Here is a 13,305-nt window from a genome sequence, read left to right as displayed (position 1 = left end):
TATAAACTTTGACATGTGATTGTTTCTTTTTATTATTATTACATAATACAAAATCTTATTATTCAACAACATAGTAAAATAAAACTACAATGAAAATGAATAAGTAATAATATAAAAAGATTCCATTTTAACCTCACCTAAATTTAGAAGTGCAAACAATATTTTTTTTCAAAATATTTAATTACAATAAGGGAGGAGAGGAAGAGGAGCTAAGGCCAACTAATAGAAAGAATCATTGTATAAGGTCTAATTTGTGTCTTGGTGTCTCTAAGTGGATTTCTTTTTTCTTTTCTTTTTTAAAATCAAGGGGGTGTCTTGACTACCTATCCGACAACCCATTTTGAGGCGAGTGGGGTGAATCTAGTCCTCTTGAGACATACGTGCACCATTTAAACATGAGGCAATCTCGAACTTTTATATCATGAAGATAATTAGAACCTCAAACTTGACCACTATAAATAAGATTGAACCATGTCTTTTCTTTTAACTATGCTTATCAATAAAATAATTTAAAGTCGATAAATGTCTACGGACAAAATAGACTAGATATGACACAGTACATTGATAGATGCATAGCACCTGTAGCTAAAGGCTATGAACAGTGGCACCGACCAGGTGCAAATATTTTTCCATATAGCCAGTGTCTAGATCATATCCATTCCCAATTCTAAGCCTTGCAATCCATGAGCTTATGCATCTCACTCGCAAATGTTTTTAAATTCACGGTCGAAGATCCTCCTCCTTTGACAGATTGTTTCGCCATTCTCTAAAATTTGACAGCATGATTTCTCATCTCTTCACCTTCGTCGCTATTGATGACAAGTCTTACACTTTTCTCCACCTCCTCTTCACAAGGAATCATGTCCCTCTCATGGAAAAACTAGACACCAATGCCAAGTTCCTCAGTGACCAGCTTAGAGTTGAAATGCTACTCTCCGAACATCGCCCATGTGACCATTGGTATGCCCATCAAAATACTTTCTAGAGTAAAATTCCACTTGCAGTGGCTCATGAATGAAGCCACAGATGGGTGGGAAAAAATGACAAGCCACGGTGCCCATCCCCATATGACCAACCCCTTAACTCTCTCCATGAATCCATCTAGAAGGTAGGAAGCGCATAATTCTTCTCTACTCAATTTGATAGATAAAGTAATCTCTAGGGAAACCTTAATGGACCAAATGATAGATGTTTGGCCCCCTTGAAGATCCCTGGCCAGAGCCCTTGTTTGCTATGGCAAAAGAAATGTCTGGCTTCTAAATGAAACATACAAAATTGAATTGGGGCTTTGAGAGTCTAGCCATTGCATCAACTTTTTCTCACTAATGTCCAATTTTTTCACTTTGGTATTAGCAATGCAGCCCAAAGGAGCAATGTGACCGATAGGCAAAATGGGCTTCCCATTTAATATATTTCTCAAGTGTCGAATAGATAGTATGTGTCAAGTGATTTAGGAATTGAGCAAGCACTGCATGTCGAGTGATAGAATTAAAATCACAGTATGTGTCGAGCACCAGGGACTTCAGATGCTATGTAACATAGTTTTGTCATAGTTTTTTGCAGTGGCACAAACTATGTAAGCAATTTTTGGGCCAACTTAAGGATTGAAATAGGATATTTTTGTGATAAGGACGAATCTTAAGTGGGAATCCCTATGTATTACATGCATTCAATTAGGTAAAGGGAAGGTTTAAGAAAAAATGTGGATGAATTGTAGCCGTTGATTCATACCTAACCCTAAGTCACCTTGGTCTTCTTAACGAGGACAAAACCCTAAACTTCTTGTGTGAGAAAAGAATGAATGAATGATCAAGGAGATTTTTAGAAGTGAAAACAAGGACATTCATGGTGACCAAGGTATTATGATCTGAATTGAATTGCATAATCAATCAAAAGAGAATAGAGGAATGAAATAGTGAACAATACAGAGACATTTGATCAAGAAGGATCAAGTACATAGAAGAATAGAGGCTATCTATCATTAATCATCAAAGTGCTAATCACATGATCATTACTAAGACAGTCTAATAGGTGAATCAGTTAAATATCTTAACAGAATAGTCCTAATAGGTTGTATTAAAATCCTCTAATAAGGTGCTTACTTAATTGTGAGTTGAAGTCCTTTAATGAGGCACACTTCTAATAGGGTGCTGATATCCTCTAACAGGGTGAGACCTAATAGTCTTTGTAATCCTTTAACAGGGTAGACCTTTAATAGGGTAGATCACTTTCATGATCAAACACTATAACCTTCATTGGATACACTTTATTACTATAGTAGTGAAGATTTGTTGGTTTCATTCCCACCTCAATTTTACCTTCTCATTGGAGGGTTTATGGGTAATCATATCTTGTGTCATGTATGCATGAATTCTTACTTGTTTACATGCTTTAGATGTATATTCTTTACATGGTATTTCAGTTCTCTTATTGAATATGTGAGATGGATGTGTGGTGAATGTTTTATGATTTAAAGTTTAAAGCACTAATTTAACCCCCCATGTCTCCTGCCCCCCGCCCCCTCCCCCTCCAGAGTTTATCTTTCCTACTGTAATTCCAACATGAAACACCCATTATATCAATATTTTAAGTATCTAAATTTTAATCTAAAATATCAAAAATTATCGTTAAGTCTAGTTTGCATTAAATTGTGAAATAAAAGTTATAAAACATAAAGATTAATGTTTATTTGGAAGCTAAGAATAACCACCATGATTATTTTATAATTTTTTTTTTATAAAAATGTTTCTTTTCTAGGTATGTGTAGGATCATGGTCAACCAAAATATGGCCTTAAGTGGCAGTGAGAAACTAGCAAATCAGAGTTATGTCAACTTGACACATAATTTTAAAGTGGTTTTGCACTTTATATCAAAAAGTTGTAAGAAAATAATCTATAGAAAATTGAATATAGTTTCTAAACTACTAGGCCTTATTTGGAGGAAAAATTATTTGATTGGTCAAAAGTTTGGATTTTAATGCAGTGCTACAAAAATTTTAGGATGAAAATAAAAAGTAGGTGTATGTCTGACCACCTTAATCAAAATCAAATGATAATATTTTTTAATATAATTATAGATATAAAAAGTAGACTCATGCCCAAATGTGATGCATATTTTTGGGTGTTTTTATTCCAAATAAATAATTAAATATGAATTTACTACTATAACTTTTCTAGAATTAAAAAAATCCTATGTTTGACCACCTTAACTAATTGAAAACTTGACCAAATTAATTTGTTTTTCTTTATACTAGGTGAAGCATAGAATGTGACACAACTTTTGGATTTCAAAAATGTTATATTGTTTGAAAGTTATAGCTATATTTTGATCAGTATGTCAATCTACACTTTATAATCATCTTCGTTAATAATTAACTAATAAATATTTATTGAACTTAGAATTTGACAGCAATTATATCGATGAAATATTGAGAGTCTTATAAAAAAATTCTTTTCATTTCGTTGAATTTTGATGAAAATAATATTGTCAAATGGCTACTCGAAGTCTGAATACCAGTGAAACCTTTCTCAAAAATATTTTTTGAGTTGACCAAACAGGCCTGGTAAATACCACTCCTAATTGGGTACCTGATTTCAAATTAGGTATCCGATACTAGATCGGATACCCAATATGAAATTAGGTACCTGAAAAGTCGTGGCAAAAATTCTTCCCAAATTTTCCAATTTTTGAAATTTTGGAGGGAAACCACCCTTATTAGAGGGAAACAAAAATTTGGGAAGTTTGGGCAGTATTATTATTACATATGATTATGATGATTATTATTAACTATTATTATTATATATGATTATGATTATGATTATTATTATTATAATATATAGTAATATTATATTATTATTATTATATATAGTAATATATATAATTATTATCATAACTAAATATAATATAGTAATATATATGATAATTATTATTAATTATATATAGTAATATTATATGATTATTATTATTATATATAGTAATATATATGGTTATTATTATTAAATATACTATTTTCATGAAATGCATCAAAAGGGGTCATAGGATAACCAATTATTCCTTTTGATGCATTTGAACCAACCAAATGGGTTCCTAGGCGTCTTAAGGCCCCTAGGGACATATGTTGTCATGAAATTCGTCAAAAGTAGGTTAACCTATGACCCCTTTTGACGCATTGGAACCAACCAAATAGGACCCTAGGGGTCCTAGGGACCCTAGGGACATATGTTGTCTTAAAATGTGTTGAAAGAGATCATAGGTTAACATATGACCCCTTTCGATGCCCTAGGGCCCCTAAGGACATATGTTGTCATGAAATTCTTTGAAAGGGGTCATAGGTTATTGTATGACCAATTTTGATGCATTCAAACCAAAATAATGGACCCTTAGGAGTCCTAAGGCCCCTCGTGACATATGTTGTTGTAAAATGCATCAAAATGGGTCATAGGTTAACCTATTACCCCTTTTGACACATTTGAACCAACCAAATAGGTCCCTAGGGGTCCTAGGGCCACTAGGGACATATGTTGTCATGAAATGTGTTGAAAGGGGTGATAGGTTAACCTATAACCCCTTTTGACATCCCTAAGGACATATGTTATCATGAAATGCATCAAAAAGGGTCATAGGTTAACCTATGATCCCTTTTAATGCATTCAAACCAACCAAATGGGTCCCAAGGCCCCTAGGAAAATATGTTGTCATGAAATGCATAGACCCAACCAAATGGACATATGTTGTCATGAAATGCATTAAAAGGGGTCATAGGTTATCCTATGACCCCTTTCAATGCATTAGAACTGACCAAATGGGTTCCTAGGAACATATGTTGTCATGAAATGAGTTGAAAGGGGTCATAGGTTAACCTATGACCCCTTTCAATGCATTAGAACCCACCAAATGGATCCCTTGGGGTCCTAGGGCCCCTATGGACCTATGTTGTCATGAAATGCATCGAAAGGGGTCATAGCTTAACCTATGACCCCTTTGAATACATTTAAATCAACCAAATGGGTTCTTAGAGGTCCTAGGGCCCCTAGGGACATATGGTGTCATGATATGTATCGAAAGAGATCATAGGTTAACCTATGACCCCTTTCGATGCATTAGAGCCAACCAAATGGGTTCCTAAGGGTCCTAGGGCCCTTAGGGACATATGTTGTCATGAAATGCATCTTTTGACACATTAGAACTAGCCAAATGGGTTCTTAGGGGACATATGTTGTCATGAAATGGGTTGAAAGGGGTCATAGGCTCTTTTGATGCATTTGAACCAACCAAATGTGTCCCTAGGGATCCTAGGGCCCCTAGGGACATATGTTGTTATGAAATGCATCAAAAGGCCCCTTTTGACACATTGGAACCAACCAAATAGGTCCCTAGGGGTCCTAGGGCCCATAGGGACATATTTTGTCATGAAATGCATTGAAAGGGATCATAGGTTAACCTATGACCCCTTTCGAAGTTGTAGGGTCCCTAGGAACATATGTTGTCATGAAATGTATCAAAAGGGGTAATAAGTTATCGTATGACCCCTTTCAACACATTCAAACAAACCAAATGGGTCCCTAGGAGTCTTATGGCCCCTAGGGACATATGTTGTCATTAAATGCATCTTTTGACGCATTGAAACCAACCAAATGGGTCCCTAGGGGTCGTAGGGCCCCTTGGGACATATGTTGTCATGGTCATAGGTTAACCTATGACCTATTTTGATGCATTTAAACCAACCAAATGGGTCCTTAGGGGTCCTATGTTGTCATGAAATATGTCAAAAGGGGTCATAGGTTAACCTATGGCCCCTTTTGACGCATTGAAACCAATCAAATAGGTCCCTAGGGGTCCTAGGGTCCCTAGAGACATATGTTGTCATGAAATTCATCAAAAGAGATCATAGGTTAACATACGATCCCTTTCGATGCCTTAGGACCCCTAGGGACATATGTTGTCATGAAATGTGTTGAAAGGGGTCTTAAGTTAACCTATGACCCCTTTTGATGCATTAGAACCAACCAAATGGGTCCCTAGGGGTCCTAAGGCCCCTAGGGACATATGTTGTCATGAAATGCATCTTTCGACATATTAGAGCCAATCAAATGGGTCCCTAGGAATTGTAGGGCACTTATGGATATATGTTATCATGAAATGGGTCAAAAGGGGTCATAGGTTTACCTATGACCTCTTTCAATGCATTTTAACCAACCAAATGGGTCCCTAGGGATCTTAGGGCTCCCAGGGATAGATGTTGTCATGAAATGCATCAAAAGGGGTCATAGGTTAACGTATGACCTCTTTTGATGCATTGGAACCAACCAAATAGTTCCATAGGGTTCCTAGGGCCCCTAGGGACATATTTTGTCATGAAATTTATCAAAAGGGATCATAGGTTAACCTATGACCCCTTTTGACACCCTAGGGCTCCTAGGGACATATGTTGTCATGAAATGCATTGAAAGGTGTCATAGGTTATCGTATGACCCCTTTCGACACATTTGAACCAACCAAATGGGTCCCTAAGAGTCTTAGGGCCCCTAGGGACATATGTTGTCATGAAATGGGTTACAAGGGGTCATAGGTTAACCCTATGATCCCTTTTGACACATTCAGACCAACCAAATGGGTCCCTAGGGCCCCTCAGAACATATATTGTCATGAAATGCATCAAAAAGGGGTCATAGGTTAACTTATGACCCCTTTCAATGCATTGGAACCAAATAGGTCCTTTGGGGTCCTAAGGCCCCTAGGGACATTTGTTGTCATGAAATGTGTCGAAAGGGATGATAGGTTAACCTATGACCGCTTCTAATGCTCTAGGGCCCCTAGGGACATATGTTGTTTTAAAATGCATTGAAAGGTGTCATAGGTTATCATATGAACCCTTTCAACACATTCAAATCAATCAATGAAATGTTTTGAAAGGTGTCATAGGTTAACCTATGATCCCTTTCAATGCATTCAAACCAACCAAATGGGTAGGTAGGAGTCCTACGGCCCCTAGGGACATATGCTGTCATGAAATGCATCAAAAGGGGTCATAGCTTAACCTATGACCCCTTTCAATGCATTTGAACCAACCAAATGGGTCCCTAGGGGTTGTAGGGACCCTAGGGACATATGTTGTCATGAAATACATCGAAAGGGGTTGTAGGTTAACCTAGGACCCCTTTCAACACATTCGAACCAGCCAAATGGGTCCCTTGGGCTTGTAGTGCCCTGTGGGACATATGTTGTTATGAAATGGGTTAAAAGGTGTCATAGGTTAACCTATGACCCCTTTCGATACATTTGAACAAACCAAATGGGTCCCTAGGGGTCCTAGGGACATATGTTGTCATGAAATGGGTTAAAAGGGGTCAGAGGTTAACCTATGATCCCTTTCGATGCGTTTTATGACAACATATGTACCTAGGGGCCCCAGGATGTCAAAAGGGGTCATAGGTTAACTTATGATGCCTTTCGATGCATTTAAACCAACCAAATAGGTCCCTAGGGGTCCTAGGGACCCTAGGTACATATTTTGTCATGAAATGCATCGAAAGGTATCATAGGTTAACCTATAACCCCTTTCAACGCCCTAGGGCCCCTAGGGATATATGTTGTCATGAAATGCATTCAAAGGGGTCATAGGTTATCGTATGACCTCTTTCGACACATTCGAACAAACCAAATGGGTCCCTAGGTGTCCTAGGGCTCCTAGGGACATATATTGTCATGAAATGTGTTGAAAGGGGTCATAGGTTAATGTATGACCACTTTCAATGCTTTTGAACCAACCAAATGGGTCCCTAGGGGTCCTAGTACCCCTACGAACATATGTTGTCATGAAATGCATCAAAAGGGGTCATAGGTTAGGCTATGACCCCTTTTGATGCATTTGAACCAACCAAATAGGTCCCTAAGGTTCCTAGGGCACCTAGGGACATATGTTGTCATGAAATGTGTTGAAAGGGGTCATACGTTAACCTATGACCCCTTTCGACGTCCTTAGGGACATATGTTGTCATGAAATGCATCAAAAGGTGTCATAGGTTAACCTATGACCCCTTTCGACACATTCGAACCAACCAAATGGGTCCCTAGGGTGACCTATATTATATTTATAAGTCATAATAATAATAAAAATAATGACATATATTACTGTATTATATTTAATAATAATAGTAAATATCATAATAATATAATATAATAATCATATATATGTTAATATATTATATTTATAAGTCATAATAATAATAACAATAATATATATATATATATATATATATATATATATATTACTTTATTGTATTTAATAATTATAGTAAAAATCATAATAATAATAATAACAATAATAACCTATATTACTATATTATATTTAATAATAATATTAAATATCATAATAATAACAATAATAATATATATTACTATATTATATCTAATAATAATAGTCAAAATCATAAAAATATAATATAATAATCATATATATATTAATCATATATAATAATCAAATTTGTTCACATTGCCCACACTTTCCAAATTTTGACTTTCCTCCAAAATTTGGGCATCCATTTCGGGTACCCAATATGAGATCGAGTACCTAAAATATTGGCATTCTTTTCCCAACATATTCCCTATCACTGTAGATCCAACAATCACATTTTTTGAGGGCCATTTTCATGAATTTGGAGAAAATTGATTTTTTGGGGCCCATACAATCAAAAAAGTTTCTATAATGTATGATCAGGTGTTCGATATTATTTTTTGAATGGGGAGTAGTAGTGGTCGAAAGGCTAAATGCAAAAGGAAAGTATCAAATGAAGACATTGTAGCATATAGGGAAAGGGACAAGCTAAATCACTGAAGGAAGAGACAAGGTATGTTAATTGTGAGTCAAGTTGATGATGTATTGATTGAAGGTGAAATCATAGAGTCAGATAATGAATATGTGCAGTTGGTGAATGAAAATGTACCAATTGATAATGATAATGCCAGGATTAAATATTTAGAGAATGAAAATTTGGAGAATGAAATGCTACCAGACCATGATGTAAATTGCATGATTGACCATGTAAAAAATGACAATGCATAGGAACATTTCATATCTCCTAATTATAATCGACATGAAGGTTCTAACACCAAAATGGATAATTGAAAATGATAAAATGATTATTACCAATTTGAAAGGGAAAAAATTAGAACAAACTATTCGGTTACAGGCTTCAAGACTATATAAGATGTTTTTCGACAACAAGATAGTGGTGGAGCAATGACAACTTTTTATGCAACTATTAAAGATGCAAAATATGAGACCTATGCCTTCCAAATTAAATATTCGTGTCAATAAAAAATTGGAAAGAAATGCTATTATTATGAAGAATCTTTTCAGTGCTCTCGATAGCATTGAGAAAAATAGCAAGGAGAAGGATAAGAGAAATTCTCAAAGGGTTATTACAACATCTTTGGTAAGTCATCATTTGAGAAAGGGTAGATATATGAGACAAACTCGTATTGACTTGAACCTAAATCATACTACTTTGAGAAAAGCACTTAGTAGATAAGCTAGAATTGATGATCCTCTTCAAAATGAAACATGGACTTTTGGTGGGAGACTTCCACATTTTGATAAGAAGCTATCCGATGATGTGAAGCAAGAAATTACATAATTTTGGCACTTGAGCTCAATAGTATCACCCAATGTTAAAGACATTTTAAAGTTGAGAATTTGCATTAGAGATCGCACGCCACATTCTAAAAATTATTTGGAGGTAAGTCAAAATATGTTGTTTAAAAAATTTAGAGAGAGTCATCCAAGATTACATATATTATGAAGGGTTTTTGAATCTTTGAAGCCATTTTATTGTGTGCCACTTAAAATTTGAAATACATTTTGTTGAAAATATGATGTTGAGTTTTCTATGCACCATGAACTATTACACCCCATTTGTTCTACTTTGCATAGTAAAGAAATTTTGGAGAATTATGGTGCTAGTGGTCTTCCAAAATCATCAAGAGACTTGCTATATCAATTTTTATGTTATAGAGTTGATGGTTGTTTCTTTTATAGAAATGCTTGCTTAAATGAGAAGTGTTCAGAATATGGTGGCTTATCCAAGTTTGATACATGTTTCCATGAGGGGTGTGAACAAAATCTTGGGAGGAGGATAGTACAAAAAATGGTATATGAAATGGTAAAATACACATTGAAGAGTGGGGTGAGGGCTCTAGATGTGAATTAGTTTCAAAAGAAATCAGTGTGGTTAGTCTTATTTCAGATTTCAAGACAAATCTTTTCTATAAGTATGCAAGACATAGTCATAGGTCTTAGTGGTTGGATCAACAATTTAGAATGTATAAGGAGACTTTTCCCTTTGACACTATTATATTAGTTGTTGACTTTTATGAGAACTACACATTGCAGCCTCAAAATGAGACACAATCTCAGTATTACAACTCCATTTAGATTTCTATTTTTGTCCATATAACATATAAACATGCCCCTAATAGTGCAGAATATAATTAGAAGATTATTAGAGGGTACCATTTTTATATGAGTGATGAAATATCTCACTCTCACAAGTTTGTGCAACATTATTTCGAGAATTATTTTGATTTCTTTTAGGAGCATGCAATTGCTATGGATAGACATATCATTTGGTCAGATAATTGTATAGGTCACTTCAAAAATGCTCTCATATTTTATTGGTTGTGTAGGATGCATGTAGAGAGGGGAGTGCCTCATATTTGGAGTTTTTTTGAGTCTAACTATGGGAAAGGGGAACATGATGAAGTAGGGGCATGTGTGAAGAGAGCTCTAGTTAAGGAGCAATTGAAGATTTTAGGAGCATAGATTCTTGATGCTTGTAGCATTTTTGATTGGTGTAGTTCAACATTATCACAAGGGGGACTCTTGATTCAGTAGTACACATGTTCTTTTGGTTGGTTGAGGAAGGGTCCATAGGTGATAGATTAAATTGTGCTATAGTGAGAGACTCATAAAAAATGCATTCATTCTAGAGCTTTGATTCTAGTACATGGACAATTTGGACACGATAACTGGCTTGCTTTTGTCCTAGTTGTTTTCAGTGTGATTGAGATCACTATGAGTTGAGTAAGTGGGTGGACACATGGGCTCAACATTATCTTACTTCATTGTCTATCATAGCCTCTATCAAAAATGATGATATGAAAAGTTCACTTGAGCATAACCATCTATTAGATCTTCTTTAGCCAGGACATGTCTTTGCATTGGTTGCACCACAAGGGAATGAGTATCAACACACTTAACCATTTTCACTATGTATGCCAAGTACACAATAGATGCCAAGCTAGAATCTTAATAGGTGCCGAGTCATAGTTAGTGCCAAGCAGATTATAGCATAGTATGTGCTAAGTGATCCAAGAATTATTCATGTGCCAAGTAACATAATCATTCAGATGTTGAGCAACTTAGAACAACATATGTCGAGTGATATAGGTGCTGAGCAAACTAGGAAACGTAGTAGATGCCGAGCAATCTAGAAACAGTATGTGCCAAGCATCAATAATACTTCATGTGTCGAGCAATGCAGGATTAGCATAAAAGTTTATATTTGTAAAACCTAAGATGTAAACCATTTTTGGAGTTGACTTAGACAAAATTTTGAAGGAAGAAAAAGGGTAAGGATGAATCATTTACATTCCCTATGCAATCTGCATGCGACGAATCAGAAAAATGGTGAAGGCATGCAACCAATAAGAAAAATGTAAAGTATAAGCAAAAAATTGAGATCCAATTTGGATTGTAGATCCATATCTAACCCTAAGTCTTCACATTATTTATAAGGAGAATGAATGTACCATTGTATGTATGGAAGATAAGCTTCAAAAAGGGAAGATTAGATTGAAATTCTAGTGTGAAGAGAAACGACTTAGTGAAAGGGATAACATTTATATCCAGATTGATCAAAGCAGAACAATAGACATATTTAGAGATTAGATCAAGTGCCTGTACCCAAAAATTTGAGATTGCATTCAATCAGGTCTAATATTCTAATACTACCTCACAATTGTATTAGAGGTTGAAATCCTATGATGATAGGTTGGCTTAATAGCTAGGTAGAAGAGTCTTTGGAAAAGGACAAGAAAATCCTATGTATAAGGTAGGTTTAACAACCTTTATGTAAATCCTTTAACAGGGTGTTTGAAAATCCTTTCAATCAGGTCACTATTGACACAATGCAAAGCCTTTAATAGGGTAGGCCTTTAATAGGGCAAACCATCAAAAGTGGTTGAACTCATTGCTATAGTAATTTTTGTGGGTGTCATCCCCACCCAAGTTTTACTTTCTTATTCCTGGAGGATTTATGGGTCACCAAAATCTCTTGTGTTATGTGTTGATGCATGTTCTCATTTTATGTTTGTTTACTTGGATGCATATTAATTTCAATTATATGTTATTAATGGTTTGAAAGGATAACAATTGGTACTTCTGATTCACGCCCCCCCCCCCCCCCCCCCCCCCCCCCCCCCCCCCTCTTCTCAGAAGTACTCTTCCCATTTGAGAATTCCAAAAATTGGTATCAGAGAATTGGTTCTCATAAGAAGAAGCCTAATAGCTTGGAGAAATGGTTTAGAAGATGGAAGTTTTCAAACTTGGGAAGATCATTGACAATCAGGTGATTGATGTGCAACTAGCTCTACACAAAGTAGAGGAAGCTAGGGAGGAACTGAGAAAATCTTTGAAAAGAAGAAAGGAGATAGAAATAGCTGAACATGATATACATTACAAGGATATTGATACCACACATGTATTTTCCAATGGAGATTCCAAGGAATTTGATGCAGCAATAAAATAACTAATGGAGAAAAATAGGGCATAAGCTAAAGAAATCAGATTACTCGAGCTTGAACAAGAATCACAAGCCACAATGTTTTGTGAAGTAACTAAACAAAAGAAAAGAGCTATTGAAGACAAGGCCATGGTAGAAGATGACAAGAGAAATCTCACCAATAGACTGGAAGAGAAGACAATTGAATTTGAAAAGATTTCAAACATGCAGTTAGACATGTTGAGCCAAATGATGAATGCTCATCATGAGCTAAATATGAAGGACATTGAGATCTCCACCTTGAAGATGCAGAATGAAAAATTGTAGAATGAATTGAAGAATGAAAAGGAAATAATAGAAATATAAAATAAACCTAATGAGATCATCAAGTATTTTGAGCAATTTCTAAAATCACCAAGGGCAAGTAACGGCACTACAAGACTTGGCTACATTAACACTGAACAAGGAGAATCATCCAAGGTTGTAGAGGAAAGAATAAACAAAGGTAAGAACACCAAACCTACT

General features: G+C 35.6%; 1 pseudogene; it reads right to left on the bottom strand.

The window, feature by feature from the left end:
* Positions 1 to 585: 585 nt before the first annotated feature.
* LOC149579727 (scopoletin glucosyltransferase-like) overlaps positions 586 to 13,305 on the bottom strand; it is a 30,413-nt pseudogene continuing 17,693 nt past the window's right edge.

The sequence above is a fragment of the Cupressus sempervirens genome, chromosome 1 (assembly GCF_028749045.1).
Source record: "Cupressus sempervirens isolate cs-2001-9-10 chromosome 1, ASM2874904v1, whole genome shotgun sequence".
In the NCBI taxonomy this organism is placed as follows: Eukaryota; Viridiplantae; Streptophyta; class Pinopsida; order Cupressales; family Cupressaceae; genus Cupressus; species Cupressus sempervirens.
This window is presented reverse-complemented; position numbering and strand designations above follow the sequence as displayed.